Raw genomic sequence first — 16475 nt, 5'->3', positions numbered from 1 at the left:
GAAGCTCATGCAGATCAAGCTGTCTTGGAGTTTCTCAAATCAATGTCCACTGATGTCAGCCCCTGGATTATAATTGTTGTGGGTTTGCTTGAAGCTTTTATAAGTTTACCTTCTTGCGCAACAGGAACCTGTGCCAAGGGCCCAGTGGCCTGACCTACAATCAACTTTGAGAATTTTCTGACCATCATGTCCTATTTCTGAACCATCCACACCACAGCTGAGAAGGAGCAGGGGAAGTATCCTCAATACATGAGAAAAAGGGTTACAAGTGAATATATAAAAGAAGAAAAGTGCAAAGTGTAGCTGAGTCTGCTATTTCTCCCCTAATATCTATTATTTTTCTTTTATATCAATAAAAATTTTAGATGGATACATGGCTCCCCAGTGAAAGACTACATTTCTCAAGATTACCTGCAGCTAAATGTGGTCATATGTCTTCACTTCCGCTCCATTGCAAAGAAAGGAAGTCATGTGTACCATTTCTAGGCAGTGCCTTACCATGAATAAGCACATTCCTATTTCTTCTATCTGTAGCTGGAACGGGGCTGAAATGACAGCAACTGGAATAAACATTTCAGACCAGGAAATGGAAGCTAGATATTGAGGGTGACTAGCAACAAGGTGATTGTGCCTGGGCCCCTATGCCTGCATGGAGCAAAGACTTGATAACACAGGAACTCAGGCATAAGAGAGAATAAATAAAGAACTTTTACAAAGATTAAGCTCTTATAAAGGCTATTTTAAAAAATTCTTTATTGTTTAAAGTATTACATATAGTATTACATATGTCTCCTTTCTTCCCCATTGACCTCGCCCCGGCCACCCCCATCCCCCAGCGCACGTTCTCACCCCGCAAGTGTCAGTATCCACTGGCTATGCTTATATGCATGCATACAAGCCCTTTGGTTGATCTCTTACCTCCCCCATGCCACCTTCGCTCTGAGGTTTGATGGTCTGTATGATGCTTCTCTGTCTCTGGATCTGTTGATGTTCATCAGTTTATGTTGTTTATTATATTCCACAAATGAGTGAGATCATGTGATATTTATCTCTTTCTCTGACTGGCTTATTTCGCTTAGCATAATGCTCTCCAGGTGCATCCATGCTGTTGCAAATGGTAAGAGTTCCTTCTTTTTTTAAAGCGGCATAGCATTCCATTGTGTAGATGTACCACCATTTTTAATCCACTCACCTGCTGATGGGCCCTTAGGCTGTTTCCAATAGCTATGGTAAATTGTGCTGCTATGAACATAGGGGTGCATATGTCCTTTCTGATTGGTATTTCTGATTTCTTGGGGTATATTCCTAGAATTGGGATTCCTGGGTCGAATGGAAGTTCCATTTTTAACTTTTTGAGGAAACTCCATACTGTTCACCACAGTGGCTGCACCAGTCTGCATTCCCACCAGCAATGCATGAGGGTTCTTTTCCTCCACATCCTCGAAAACCTGTCCTTTGTTGATTTGTTGATGAGAGCCATTCTGACAGGTGTGAGATAGTACCTCATGTCATTTTGATTTGCATCTCTCAGATGATTAGTGACTTTGAGCATGTTTTCATGTGTCTCTTGGCCTTCTGTATGTCCTTTTTCGAAAAGTGTCTATTTAGGTCCTTTGCCCATTTTTTAATTGGATTATCTTCCTTTTGTTAAGTTGTATGAGTTCCCTATAAATTTTGGAGATTAAACTCTTATCTGAGATAGCATTAGCAACTATGTTTTCCCATGCAGTGGGCTTTCTTGTTATTTTGTTGATGGTTTCTTTTGCTGTGCAGAAGCTTTTTATTCTGATGTAGTCCCATTTGTTTATTTTCTCTTTCATTTCTATTGATCTAGGAGCTGTATTGGTGAAGATATTGCTACAACATATGTCTAATACTTTGCTGCCTGTGGATTCCTCTAAGATTTTTATGGTTTCCTGTCTTATGTTTAAGTCCTTTATCCATTTTGAGTTTATTTTTGTTTATGGTGTAAGTTGGTGGTCTAGTTTCATTCTTTTGCATGTATCTGTCCAATTTTCCCAACACCATTTATTGAAGAGACTGTCTTGACTCCATTGTATGCTCTTGCCTCCTTTGTCAAATATTAATTGAGCATAGTGGTTTGTGTTGATCTCTGGGTTCTCTGTTCTGTCCCATGGGTCTATATGTCTGTTCTTGTGCCAGTACCAGGCAGTTTTGAGAACAGTGGCTTTGTAATATAGCTTGATATCTGGTATTGTGATTTCTCCAACTTTGTTTTTCTTTCTCAAGATTGCTGTGGCTATTCGGGGTCTTTTTTAGTTCCATATGAATTTTTGGAGAGTTTGTTCTAGGTCTGTGAAATATGCCATTGATATTTTAATAGGGATTGCATTAAATCTATAGATTTCTTTGGGTATATGGACATTTTAACGATGTTGATTCTACCAATCCATGAACACGGTATGATCTTCCATTTGTTTATTAGTATGTCTTTATCTCTTTTTTCAATGTCCTGTACTTTTTCGAGTACAGGTCTTTTACCTCCTTAGTTAAGTTTATTCCTAGGTATCTTAATTTTTTTGCTGCAATGGTAAATGGGATTGTTTTTGTTTGTTTGTTTCTCTTTCTGTGAGTTCATTATTGGTGTATAAAAAAGCCATAGATTTCTGGGTGTTAATTTTGTATCCTATTACATTGCTGAATTCATTTATTAAATCTAGTTGTTTTTTTATTGATTCTTTAGAGTTTTCTATGTACAATATCATGTCATCTGCAAATAATGACAGTTTTACTTCTTCTTAAATCAATATCCTAATTATTACCACCAGATTTTGCAGAAATTGGTTTACTATGTAGCAGATAAATTATTTTAAAATAATTATCTATGATAAGGAAAACAAAATTTTCAGATAGATAAGCAAGAAAAAAAATGTCCACAAAGGAAGTACAAACACTCTGGCTTCAGAATCAAATGACTGTGAAGTATTTTCTTCAACTACTTTTGTCCAAAAGATGGTTGAAAAATTTTATAACCAGCAAAATTGTTGTTTTATATATGAAAGGAACTAAAAAACATTCTCAGCTGGGATAGGACTAGGAAATACATTATCTACATTACTCCACCAATAGGCTTTTAAAAACTTAAATATATACTTACTGTTATGTGACTATATATTGTGTCACCCCTCAAATTCATACGTGGAAGTCCTAACCCCTGGCACCTCAGAAAGTGACTTTATTTGGAAATTGGATCATTAAATATATAGTTATTTGAGAGGAGTAGTGTGGGCCCTTAATCTGATATGACTGGTATTCTTATAAAAGGGAAATTTGAACACAGACACAAACATAAGAACAACACCATGGAAAATTAAGGGGCAGGGATTGGAGTGATGTACCAGAGGCCAAAGAAGGCAATGGATTGCCAGCAGAAAACCAGAAAGTCAGAGAGACATGGACCAGATCCTTCACCCATCTCAGAAGGAGCCAGCCCTGCCAACACCTTGGTCTCCAGCTCTTAGCCTCTAGACCTGTAAGGCAACAAATGTCTCTTGTTGAAGACACCCAGGAAGTGGTATCTCGTTACAGCATCCCTAGCAAACCAAAATACTTCCTCTATTGGGATAGCAAAAGAGTAAAGAACTAACGAATGGAAGGCCCATCACATAAAAGGACTAATTAAAAATATTGAACCCAGTTCAACATGGCAATAATCTCTAAATGATTATTTCAAATATAGTTACAAGACAGAATGCGAATGTCCAAATGTTATCTGAAGGATTAATAATGTAAGACACAATGGGCACGCATGTGAATGATAAGTCAAATATCTTTGTCAAAGTCAATTTCCTTTAAAATGTCTGCCCTTAACTCAGAAGTCTTCCTCCAGAAGTACATGAACATAGAAATGTGAATGTCTTTTTCGTGAGCATGAGTAATCCCACATACAAAACTGGAATGCATTTTTAGTAATAAAGCTCATGGTCAATGGAAATGACTTTGATTCTTAAAAAATGGAGAAATTGGTAAATTAGTCATGTGACCATTATGATCTTTCGTTCTACTTCAGAACTTTAAATGTAAAGCCTTAAAATTTAAATGTTGGGCTTTGAAATTATTTTTAAGGGATAATGTATAACTGAATGGACAGACATTTTATTCATACTTGATTTAAACAGCAGCTTTAACAGTTATTAAACAAAGTTTTGCATATAATCATTACTACACTGATGCTTTTAAAGGCTTACTGGATACCACCTAAATAAATAAAAAGAGGTGTTGGAATTCAATTCCAATATTTAGCTCATTCCACACAATGTGTTTCTCTGCCTAAAATAGGCTTTAGTTGAACTGGAAAAAAATAACACAAAAACATTTTGTTCACTTTATAGAAATATTTTATTTTGTGTATATATTTATTATACAAAATAAATAAAACACATAGTTAAGTTATTTCCTCTCACCTGTTTATTTATTTTTCACGAAGCAATTTATTTCTTTGTTCGGGTTTCGCTTCAAATCTTGAGTTTGATTTCTTTGATACTCTTTCAAATGTAAGTAAATTCTCCTGGTGTTCCCTAGTGACTGAGTAACTTATTTCTGCAGTAGCAATATTTTGTTTTTCTACTACACTCAGGCAGTAACCTGAGCCTGTTCAACTGAGTCTGCTCCAAATTTAAGTACTGCATAACTTTCAACTTTTTATAAGCCTAAAATGTTCAGATTTTTTTTTCCCTTTTGTGGCCTCTCAGGAATTCTAAAAACCCCAAACTTAGAATCGTTTTATGCTTTAAACAAAAAGCTTGGCAGGGTTTTCAAAATGTTGGTAAAACAAAATTTTAAAATATAGTCTGAGCAAGTTTTGTTCAAGACCAAATAACAACATAACATAAAACAAATTTTAAAAAATATATATTTTTGCTAATGAATCATAATGTCACTTCCAATAGGATTGTCTAAATTAAGTTAATAAAAGATTTACTTGTGCTTCTATGAATTGTATTTTCTAAAAAGTTGTTATGGGAGAAAGTAATGTTTATTTGGCTATTATAACAAAATAACCCATTCACACCTTTGTCTCTATATTGGTCATTTTTATTTAATGACTGTAATAATTCCTGTTTTGAGATTATTAAGTTTTAAGTGGTGAAGTTACTTTCTCTAAGAAGTAGAGAGTGTTTGTTTTCAAAGGAAGTCTTCTTTTAAGAAAAAAAAGTGATGGATTTTGCTTCCTGTTTAAAAGAAACACCTTCATTTCCTATTACCACACAATAAAGATTTTTTAGTGAAGTGTATGATATTGACTGAGAGGATGATTAGGGTTATTATCCCCATTTTACTGAAAGAAAACCCAGACGCAGGATGTTCATGTTCTGACTGTTAATTAGAAATAAATGATATTTTTTTAAATCTTTGTATCACAACATTCCTCGATTTCTATTACTTTGTTTTAGTTTAGTTATACTTAATTGGTCAATACATTAATTGTATTTATTTATTAAAAGCTAGACTTACATTTTCACTTAGATCCATTTAAACACTTAACTATTTGATTTCAGACAAAAGTAAAAATATTATCTAATTTTAAATTCATATTTCTATTATTTTGTGCTTCTAAAAGTTGTCAAATCAAAGTTCTCAAAATATGAATGATCACAAAACCTTTATTTAGATACATTTATTGTCTTTAAATATCACAAAAACATTTGTGTTATATAACAATAACATAGATGTATTGATAAGTGGAAAAAAAAGAGATATGAGTAAATATACAAGTTTTTCTTATCTCCTGATGAAATAACCATTGAAAATATTTTGATATATAAGTTTTTATTTATTTGTTTCCTATAGCAGCAAAAACCCAAAATTCAAAATTTTCTTTGTGTTGTGTAATGTATTGTACTTGTATAAACTAGAAATAATAATACATTTTCATGACTAATGACCTCATTTTAAAATTAAAAATTTGGTTGATTTTTACTGTGCTTTATAAAATCTTATTTTAATAGTAAAATAGGTATATATTCATTTGAAAATGGGCATGTACTTGATTCTTATATATTACAATGTGTTTTTTAGATTCTTGGGCATGCTCATGCCAATGCATAGGCCCAGATGAACTTAAATCACTGGAATTTCGGAGAAATCATCAAACATTGTCAAGATGGGTTTTCTCCTCTGTGTTTCCACATCCTCGTTAATTATGTGCTCATACTGTTTCATAATCTTGAACATCTTGTGAGCGAAGACTGGCAATAAGAAATCACCTGTTCTTAATTTACTCCTTACCTAAAGCTAGAGCACAATGTTCTATTTGTAATATCAGGGCAGTTGGTTGATGTAAAAAAAAAACAACACAAAAACAACCTGATATTAATTACAGAAAATTGTCATCAAATGGAAAAGAAAAATGAAGAGTCTTATGGAGGCTTAATCCTGATTACAGCTTAAAATTGCTCCCTCCATTAACACGATCGACACTCCCAAGGAGCAAAGTTTATAGGGGAACAAGTAACCAGATATTTTCTGGGGAAGATCTGTTTTCATTTTTTTTAAGGTGTTTTTATTTCTTTTCTTTCTGCGAGTGTAGCAACTGTTAACTTTTAAAGTCTTGTGTAAAATATCTTTTCAGGAGTATTAAGAGAAAAAGCCTACCTAATTATTAACATTTTTCATTTTTTACTATGCATATAGCCAGTGGTTGTAAAACAGCAGCTACACAAATCCACTAACATAAATATTTTAAATATAAATTTAACATGAAAAGATGGTATTAGCCAAGGCAAATAGTCACAAGAGATACACGTTTTAACCATGTGAATTGGATTAACTTCAAAGGATCAGAATGACATTTGGTAAATAATCACTGTCAGCACATTAGTGCACTGGAACCTTCGTATTTCGGGAAGAGATAATTCACCCATTTTGGTGAGCAATACTCTCACTAGAGAGCTGAATTACTGCCCAATCAAATCCAGTAGCCTATATTCATGGGACACCTGGTTTGAGAAATTAAAGGCATTTCATAGACATCATTTTAGCTACCTTCACAGCTCTAGATTCTGCATTAGTCACTCGTCCATTCCATTACCTACTCATCAGTTCATTAAGTTTATACTAGCTTACCTCCCTGGGCACACTAGGATATGGACTTTCACAAACAAAGTGGTAGAATGCAATCCTCATAAAGTATCACAGAATTTTAGCCTATCTATTATTACCCTTACATCCTGAGCTCTTTACAGGCAACATGTCAGAAAAACTAAAAGTCTTAAAAGCATTTTTCCCATCAGTAAATACAAATAATACAATCTATACAAAAATAGATTTGTATTTTCTAAGAAATGTTTCTAGTTAACTTCTGTATCAAATATTGTGTTTTACCTTTAAACCTTGGAGATTCAGTCTCTTCACTCCATAGCTTCAAGGTGTTCATCTATAATTCAGTGTCACCATTTCCAGCTGAGAATATGATCAAGCATGAATCATGGGGAGAGCTTATGGTTAGAGAAAATGATATTCAAGTACTAGTCTTTTTGGCATTCTTCTTCTAGATCAATAGGTATTTCCACAGTTGCAAGGGTTCTAATGCCTTTCTTCATGTATGATATTTGGGGGTTTGATATGCCTTTTATTGAGATGTAATTTACATATCATAAAATCTATCTGTTTTAGTTGTATAGTTCATTGCATTCTAGTATATTTTTCAAATTGTGCAACTATACCACAATCTAATTTTAGGAAATTATACATCACCCTGAAAGGAACTTTGTGCTTGTTGACAACCACATCCCATTTCTCCCCTCAGCACTGGGCAACCAATAATCTCTTTGTCTCTTCTGTCCATTTCAAAAAATGGAATCATACAATATGTGTTCTTTCCTGATTGTCTTCTTTCACGCAGCACCATCTTTATTAGGTTCATGCATGTTGTGACATGTATCACTACATTATTCCTTTATATTTGTGCTAGGGGCCCAGTGCATGAATTTGTGCACCTTGAGAGGAACTGTGGGCTGCGAGGCTGTGGTAGGCACAGGGGCAGAACTCGGCCCATCCTCCGCGCCTCTGCCTGGCCTGGCCTATCCCACTGCGGCCCCCGGTTTCCTGTCTGCTGGAAGCCCCGCTCCCACTCCCACACACTGATGATGCAGGCCCCACTTGCACCTGCTGATGGCACAGAGTGATTGGGGCTGGCGCCATCAGCAGGTGCGAGTAGCAGCTGCTGCCCTATCGCCCCTTGGGAGCAGGGGGAGGTGGAGAAGCCCTCAGGGGTGATCCGGGCCGGCATCCACCACTCCCACCCACTGATGGTGCCAAGCAATTGGGACCAGCTCTGGGCATCTGCAGCGAGTGCGAGCGGTGGCTCCAGCACTGACTGTGGGTGCAAGCAGGACCGGCGCTGGCAGCGGGTGTGAGTGCCAGGCAGGACCGCGGTGTGCGGGAGCAAAGAATTTTCAGTAACCACCAGAGGCTCATCCCAATGACAGCGACCGGCACCCTGCCTTGGTCTGGTGCCCCTGGTTCACCTGCTCCACCATCCCACCACGGCTGACACCCACCATGTTCCATGCACGCCTCCTGGTGGTCAGCACATGTCATAGCGACCGGTTGTTTGCTTGTTCTGCTTGTTTCATCGTTTGGTCTACTTGCATGTTAGCCTTTTATTTTATAGAATTTGTTCCTATGTTTTTTAACATGATTTCAATACTTTTGTTTCTGCCAGAAATAGCTCTATATAGAGAAATATGTAATTTTTAAAATTTTATTTTTCAATTACAGTTTACAGTCAGTACTGTTGTTTTAACTTTTCAGGTGTACAGACTAGTGGTTAGACAATCATATTTAACAAAGATGTATGTGTAATTACCTCTTGGGTGACTTTTTTCACGGAACTGTCAAAAGATAAATCTTACAAGTTTCATAACTTTACAAAATAAACATATGAAATCTCATGATGAGGATGGATAAAGGAAAATTTAAATCAAGGAAATAACTTTAATAAAGCAGGGAGCAGGGGAGTTATACAAAATAAACTTATTATAACTTTATTGAAAGTATTGTGACTTTTGTATTAATTTTAACTTATCTGGATAAAAGGATTATGTGAAGAAGATTACATATAGTCCTCTGGGATATTAATGTGCAATGGTCACTTCGATTTGGAAAATAACAAGTAAAATAACTTACTTCATTTATTCCTGGCAGAATTTCCTTGAGCTTTTAAAATACCTTCACCAAAATTTCCAAGAGGGAGATATAAAGAAACAACATGTCCAAATTTATTTGACCAGTGAATAAGTATTTTGAGACTTTATTACTATAGCCCAATTAAGAACATGGGCATGTTCTAATAAGTGATAGACAATATTGGAAGTGGATGCAAACACTGCAATAGAAGTCTATATAAAAAGAATTGAGTATCCAACTGCTAACTTCCTCTGAATTCATAACTTTGAAATATTAAAGGGTGCAGTTTTTAATACATCCAATAATATATTGACAGGTACAATTCTACGATGACTCTCATGGCCTCATCTCCACACCTTTGTAAAAATCTCCTCCCCTTGAGTCTGGAAAGAGTGTTTGACTTATTTCCAACCAATAGAATTTCAAGATGACTTTATAGGACTCTCCTGATTAGGTTATGTTATACAGCAAATTCATCAAAAGAGAGCTTCTCCAGCTGGCCTTGAAGAAGTAAACTCCCAGGTGGGAGATGGCCAAGGACCTGAGGATGACTCCTGGAGCTGAGAGCAGGCCCTGGCTGACAGCCTGCAAGAAAACCAGGACTTCAGTCATTCAGCTGCAAGGAAATGCATTCTGCCAACAACCTGAATAACTTCAAAATCGGACTTTTCCCCGGTAAAGCCTCCAGATAGAAACAGCAGAGGGCATTTGATTGCAGCCTTAAGCAGGACACCAAGCTAAGCTTTGCCTGGAATCCTGATCCACAGAAACCAAGAGTTTTTGTTTTAATGGGCAAGGTGTGTAATTTGTTAGCAGCAACTGATGGCATATATACCAGTATATATATGGTATCCCCCAAAATGTATACACACTTAACAGCTGATAGCTCAATTGATGTTTCTTTCTTTTCAGATTTAACTCATTGGAATTAATCATTATTCAGTGTATACATTTTTTTGGACATCCTACATATGCTATTGATATATGTTTAGTTTTTCCTCCAGAGACTGTAAGATGGAATTAACTTTTTGGAAGAGTTAAGCTGTCATTGATCAAGCTATTTGTTTGTCTCCTTAAAATGCTCAAATGTGATTGTCAACATTAGGAGCATAATATATTGACCTTAGAGTATGGATCCCGGCATTTTGAGATGCTGTATTTATTACTGAGTTATGCCACTTGGGTGTAATAGCTTAGAAATGGGATTTCCTGACAATATCAGTGTTGTGTAGAAATGTTTATATTTTATCCATTTTACATACTACAATGAGGCCTTTTCATAAGATGCATACTTTAGAATGGAAAAGCAAAACCTTGAGCTCTCTGGAAGGTGAAAAATGTATTCATGTTGGCTGTGGCTGAAATTTAGTCCATTCTAATACACTAGACTTACTTTTCCTTTTAACATTAAAACCATCCGAAAAAGCTCTATTGGTGCCTTCCAGATATTCTGTTTGGAGGACAAGCTAGAGAGCTCATTTAGGCTGACTCTTTTTGGGTGGTTGGTGCCCTGTTTGAATGGATTCCAAGAACCTTTCTTAGTATCATGACTCCAAAAATAAAATAGAAGTATTAATAATTACCTATACCTTCACCAAAATTAAGAAAACAACAAATCCCTCTTAGACCAGAAGCACTGGGTCTGCCATTTTTTGCTCCAGCAAATGCAGCTTTTAATGATGCTGCTGTAGTTTTGGTCTCTACTTTACCTTTTTGGACAACATTCATTTAATATAGAAAAGCATTATTTTTGAACTATTCTAGGTTTGTGGTAGGCAAACTGCAGCTCACGAGCCACATGCGGCTCTTTGGCCCCTTGAGTGTGGCTCTTCCACAAAATACCACGGCCTGGGCGAGTCTATTTTGAAGAAGTGGCATTAGAAGAAGTTTAATTTTAAAAAATTTGGCTCTCAAAAGAAATTTCAATCGTTGTACAGTTGATATTTGGCTCTATTGACTAATGAGTTTGCTGACCACTGTTCTAGGTGTTTCAATCAGATTACTAGAAAGTATACTTTGAAGATAAAAAGTATAACTAACATTTTATAGTTAAAATATACTAGACATTGGGAGTATACAGATTCTTTGTTTGCTAAAATACACTAGTTTAATTCTAATTTCATATTTCTTATTTGTACCTGTTTCTCTTTCAGCTACTTGTGGAAAATAATTACAATCTATGTTCATTGCAAAATCATTACAGAAATTCACAGCTTTACTGACATATGTTTTTATTGACACTTACAGTATTATTTTATTAAGTTTGATATTTATATTAGTATTCTCAACAGTAATATTATGTTCCAGTTAGTGACCATAGAGTCATTAACCCATTATTATTAATGAGAACTATAGCACAATAGTAAAATAAAGAAACAAATTTATGAAACATAAACAATAACATGTAAGTGAAATGGGAATAAGTTACCTGAGGATAATTTAATCTTGATAAATGTCTGTTAAAATAGAAAAACTGAATAGCTCAGCCAGTGTGGTTCAGTGGTTGAGCATTGACCTATAAACTAGGAGGTCATGGTTTGATTCTCTGTCAGGGCACATGCCCGGGTTGTGGGCTTGATCACCAGTAGGGGTGTACAGGAGGTAGCCAATTGATGATTCTCTCTCATCATTGATGTCTCTATCTATCTCTCCCTCTCCCTTCCTCTCTAGAGAGGAAGAAAAACTAAAAGGAAAGAAAACTAAAACCTAAAAAGAAAGAAAAACTGAATAGTGAAAGGCTTCTAGTTGCCAAAATAGCTGCTTCTAAAGCCCTAACATATATTAATTCTTGCAATGACATTATAAATAAAGTACAGTTATAATTCTCTTTTATAGTTGATGGAATGAAAGCAAGCAGAGCTTGAAGAATTTTTCTGACATCACATAGTTTAAGGAGCAAAGCCAGATTTTAATCCAGGTGCTATAACTGCACAGTTGGACCCTTGACCAATACACACTCTCTGTGGTTTTATTCAACTATGCAGAAATGTAGTTAGATGAAATTAGCTTCTTCATTTCACCTTTCATAAACTTCAAGCTGAAGACATAAGAGCAGGAATGACACTATCGTTTTTACAATATACCAATGATTTTGTTGCAAGGATTCTTACTATTTGGAGATGGAGGTGCGGTCTCCTCTTGATGAACAAGAGGAGGGTGCCGGGGACAATTTCTGCCCCTTCCCATAGATGCATGCTGGTAGAATACCCCCATTATCCCACATTAAAAGTGTTTTTGTTTGTTTGCTTGCTTGTTTTGTTTTTTACCAACGAACCAGAAATGAAGACTTTGAAATGAATATAGCAGTTTGTCATAGGAAATATTTATTTGTTTAGTTTTACATACACTTCCTGTGGGAGGAGGGTGGAACGGTGATGTCTCAGGGATAGAAAGAATTTGATTCCATCAAATCTTCTTCTAAACAGGCTAATTATAGACCCCCTGTTAAAAGAAAATTCAGTTTTGCTAACAGGAGAATCCTTAGTTATGAATACACCAGAACATGCCTGCTAGGATTGCAAACCTGGAACCTGCAAATGCTTGTGGTGTGAATTTGCCTGGCTCCGCGGAGAATGTTACAAGAGCTGTGAACTAAGTAAAAATGGAGATTGGTCATAACCGAAAGGGCTCCCTTCACATAAATGATGTGGCTCTATGATCCCATGGAAGATCTCACAGCTTAATCTGGGGCGCAGAGCATCCTAAGGCTTTGGAGATCTCTGATGACTTTCTGTTTCGCTTATGCCTCATGATGTGCATCACTGAACTTACTAGGAAATTTGGGTACTGGCTGAGATCTCCGATCACCGGAGTCTGGTTTGCCAATAGAATATTTTGTATCTCAGCTGACAGTGGGTAAAAATCAAAACCATTATTGTTGGTTGGAATACAAAGGGTAAAGTACTTTTTCCTGTTAAAAATAGACCTTGCTACAAGTAAGTCTCAATCCTCAAGTTTATTTTTCTTAACTATATTTAATTTGCAATTGAAACTTTAAGTGTTTTTTCTCTGAGCTGAGACAACTAATGGTATTTTGCATTCATAATTCTACACAATCTTTGGGTCAAATAACATGAAACCAACTATACTCGGAGTAGAACTCATCACAGTTTACCACAGAGTAAACTTATTTTCCTTGGATGAAATTTCAAAACTGTTTTTAACTTTTTAAAAATATCAATGATCATCAATCTTTTCAATACTTTAATTTTGCTTTGTCAATTCTGCTTGGGTTGTCTTATCTATCTGTGTATGTTTATAGGCCAACAAAAAATTCTCTCTGCCCCTCAGAATGAAGACTTTATATCACATAGGAATCTAAAAGAAGAGGACAGAATTACCATGTAATCTCCAAAAAACAAAGTACCATTTTAGAGCAATGCATGTTCTTTGGTAAAATGAGATGTTAAATAATTTTATAACAATTTTGCAATAAATCATATAATTTACAAAAAAACAAAAGACATTTAGAAAATGAAAACCTTCATCTATTACATTGACTTCTAAAGTTAAACTTAGAAAGTTTTCCCATGAAAAATATGAATTTCTTTACAGTTGTATTGCAGATTGTATAACAATTTAAGGAAATAAGTATATTCTATAATCTATAAGATTTAATCAATGACCCAAAACTACCTTCTCCTTTTAAAAGAGTAAATAGTGAGAATAAGTAAAAATCAGTATGAATGGCTTTGGGAAGAATGCAATCAGTGACCAAAACCTCAATCAATTACTCATTAGATGGCATACATTTGTTTCTCAATTCTAATAGCCTTGCAGGCAAGAGTACACACTTTATTCAAAGTTTCCCTGACCACACTGTGTAAAATGGACTCCTCTGCTCTGATTTTGCTTTACCTATCCATTACCCTCTTTCATGTTTTCCAAAGGATTGAGCGGTATTTGGAATAATATTCTTTATGCATTTGCTTATATATGTCTTCATCTGTCCCCAATGAGACCTCAACACAGGCAGGGATGCGCTCCATCCTGTTCCCTGAATATATCCCGGTGCCCAGAGCAATCTCTAGCACATATAAGGGATCTAATAATTCTATATTAAAGGAATAATTAAGTAAATAAGTGAAAAACAAAAAGCCTTACTCTTTGAATTGGTGTCACACACATTTTTAATACTTAAAACTTTGTAACTACATGTCACAATGCAGTTATTCATAAGTACAGTATAAGTCTTGTGTTATCATAAGGTACCTATAGATGTAATTTTAGCCAGTGGCTGTACTGTTACCTATTTCATAAGTTGATGACAGTTTGATTACTGTGACCTTTTATATGGAAAACGAAGAAAAAGTAAGTATTGTAAAAATCTGAATTCATTAGAGCAAAATTCTTCGTTCTGAACTGAAAATTTTAAATGTACTTTAATTGTTACTCAAAATAACCATTTTTAAAAGAATAACAAATATGAAAAAGATTCAAGAATTAAGATCTTGCTTCCATTCCCCTTATTAGTTTTAGTTTTCTAATGTAAATTCAATACTTGTGGACTGTATTTCTGAAGTCAAAAATGACTCACATATTTTAAAGGAGGTATTATCATTCTCTAACAGGCCAATGTAGTGTTTTTTAAAACTTGAGCAAAAATTATTTTCAAGTAGAACAATTTCTGTTGATGAACATAAAGCTGACATTTGCCTGTAGATTAGGTGGTTAATGCAAATGAGGTCATAGCTTGAACGAGCTTTGGGAATGAACAGGCTGTTCAAGAGTCTACCTAGGTGCACCTCCTGCAATGGGAAAGGTTTCAATTTTGCCATTTTCTAAACACAGAAAAATGTATCCCTCCAATTCAGAATATTGAATGTCTTATGGAAAGCGAAAGGTCATTTGTAACTGTCCAAAGGATTGATGGAGTTGAGATACCTCCTTGACCTTCACCCTGCTCTCATAAAGAATAGTTTCAGATGACAGAGCATCAGGCAAGTTTTCAGAAAATGTCCTTTCTTCTTTTCTATTGCATAGCAAGATGGTTACATTATATTCTCTTTCATAATTGCATGACAAGTTTTAATTACCTCGTGCCTTCTCTCATTAAAAGTTAACTGTCATCCAATGCTGCGGAGCGGTGTCTGGGATTCGGACTAACTCAAGCAGTTCTATCTGCTTTTTGCCATTGTTTTCCATCTCAGTTTCTAGAGTAATTGCTTTGGAGGCCTCATAAACCATGTCAAGGTCATCCTTTACAAATACTAACCACTACACCCCCCGCCCCCAACACATACATACTTTAATTAATTACCGTCTGTGAAGGATGCATATTGTAAAAAGCACCTACTCCATGATAACGCAGGGATTTTTTTTTAATCCCCATGACTTAATTTAAAAAAACAAATAAAATGTTAGTGCAGCTATTAAAAATACAATAGAGGTGTGATACACCACTATGTTAATAGCTATTGAATTTGTGTGTGCGCGCGCGTGCACACTCGCTTACCACATTTGTCAGTTGTGAAATCTCTGTGACCTAGGGTGGCTGTATAATCTCTAAACTTAGGACTTGCATAAGAGAAACTAGAATGATATTGTGCAATACTTTCTATGCAAAAGGATGCTACTGCCACACTGGATGAGCATGGGCCTCCAGCTGTTTTACTCATAATAATGATGGATTCCAGCTGATCCTACTGCCGCTATTGTCATTCAACTTCCTTTGTATTTCAGCTTGTACAGGGAAGCCGCCTCCTAACTGTTCTCCTTGTTTCCACTGTTACCCAACTCAAATTTACAATCCATATTTCCCATAGAATAAAGTGTGTGATGGAGGAAATACCCTAATTTATTCCAGAAATAATATGAGAATGCATTAACAGAAGGCAATTAGGACCCCAAGAAAATGAAAAACAAACCTGTTAAAATAAAGAAGATGAATCTTAATCCTTGGCTTTGCAATATTAAATAGTCAAACATCTAAGAATATAGTAACAATGGCCAAACATATAACCATGCATACATATTTGTTGATTTTCACCTAGCTGAATGAACCTATAGCCTAAGCATGTAAGTAATTATTGTAACAAGGCATTTAAAATGTGAAAGTGAATATGGTTAAATTTAGCTGCTTTAGCAATAAGAGAGAGAGAGAGAGATTTTATTATTTTTATACTCCAAAGTTAAGAAGAAAAATAATGCCTTTGACTGAAGAAATAGAAAATGACTGTTTATATGTAAATTACTTAAGTAACAATGTTTCCCAGTAGAGAGGTGAAAAGGGCATTGAAACTGTATTGGAAGGAGTGGGAGACAGAAAAGGAACTCGATGCTATCAGGGTGCCTATTGATTAAATCTAAAAGTTATTGTCATCCAC

This window comes from Plecotus auritus (assembly GCF_963455305.1).
Source record: "Plecotus auritus genome assembly, chromosome: 11".
NCBI classification, from domain to species: Eukaryota; Metazoa; Chordata; class Mammalia; order Chiroptera; family Vespertilionidae; genus Plecotus; species Plecotus auritus.
The sequence above is the reverse complement of the archived record's forward strand: the minus strand, read 5'-3'. Positions refer to the sequence as shown.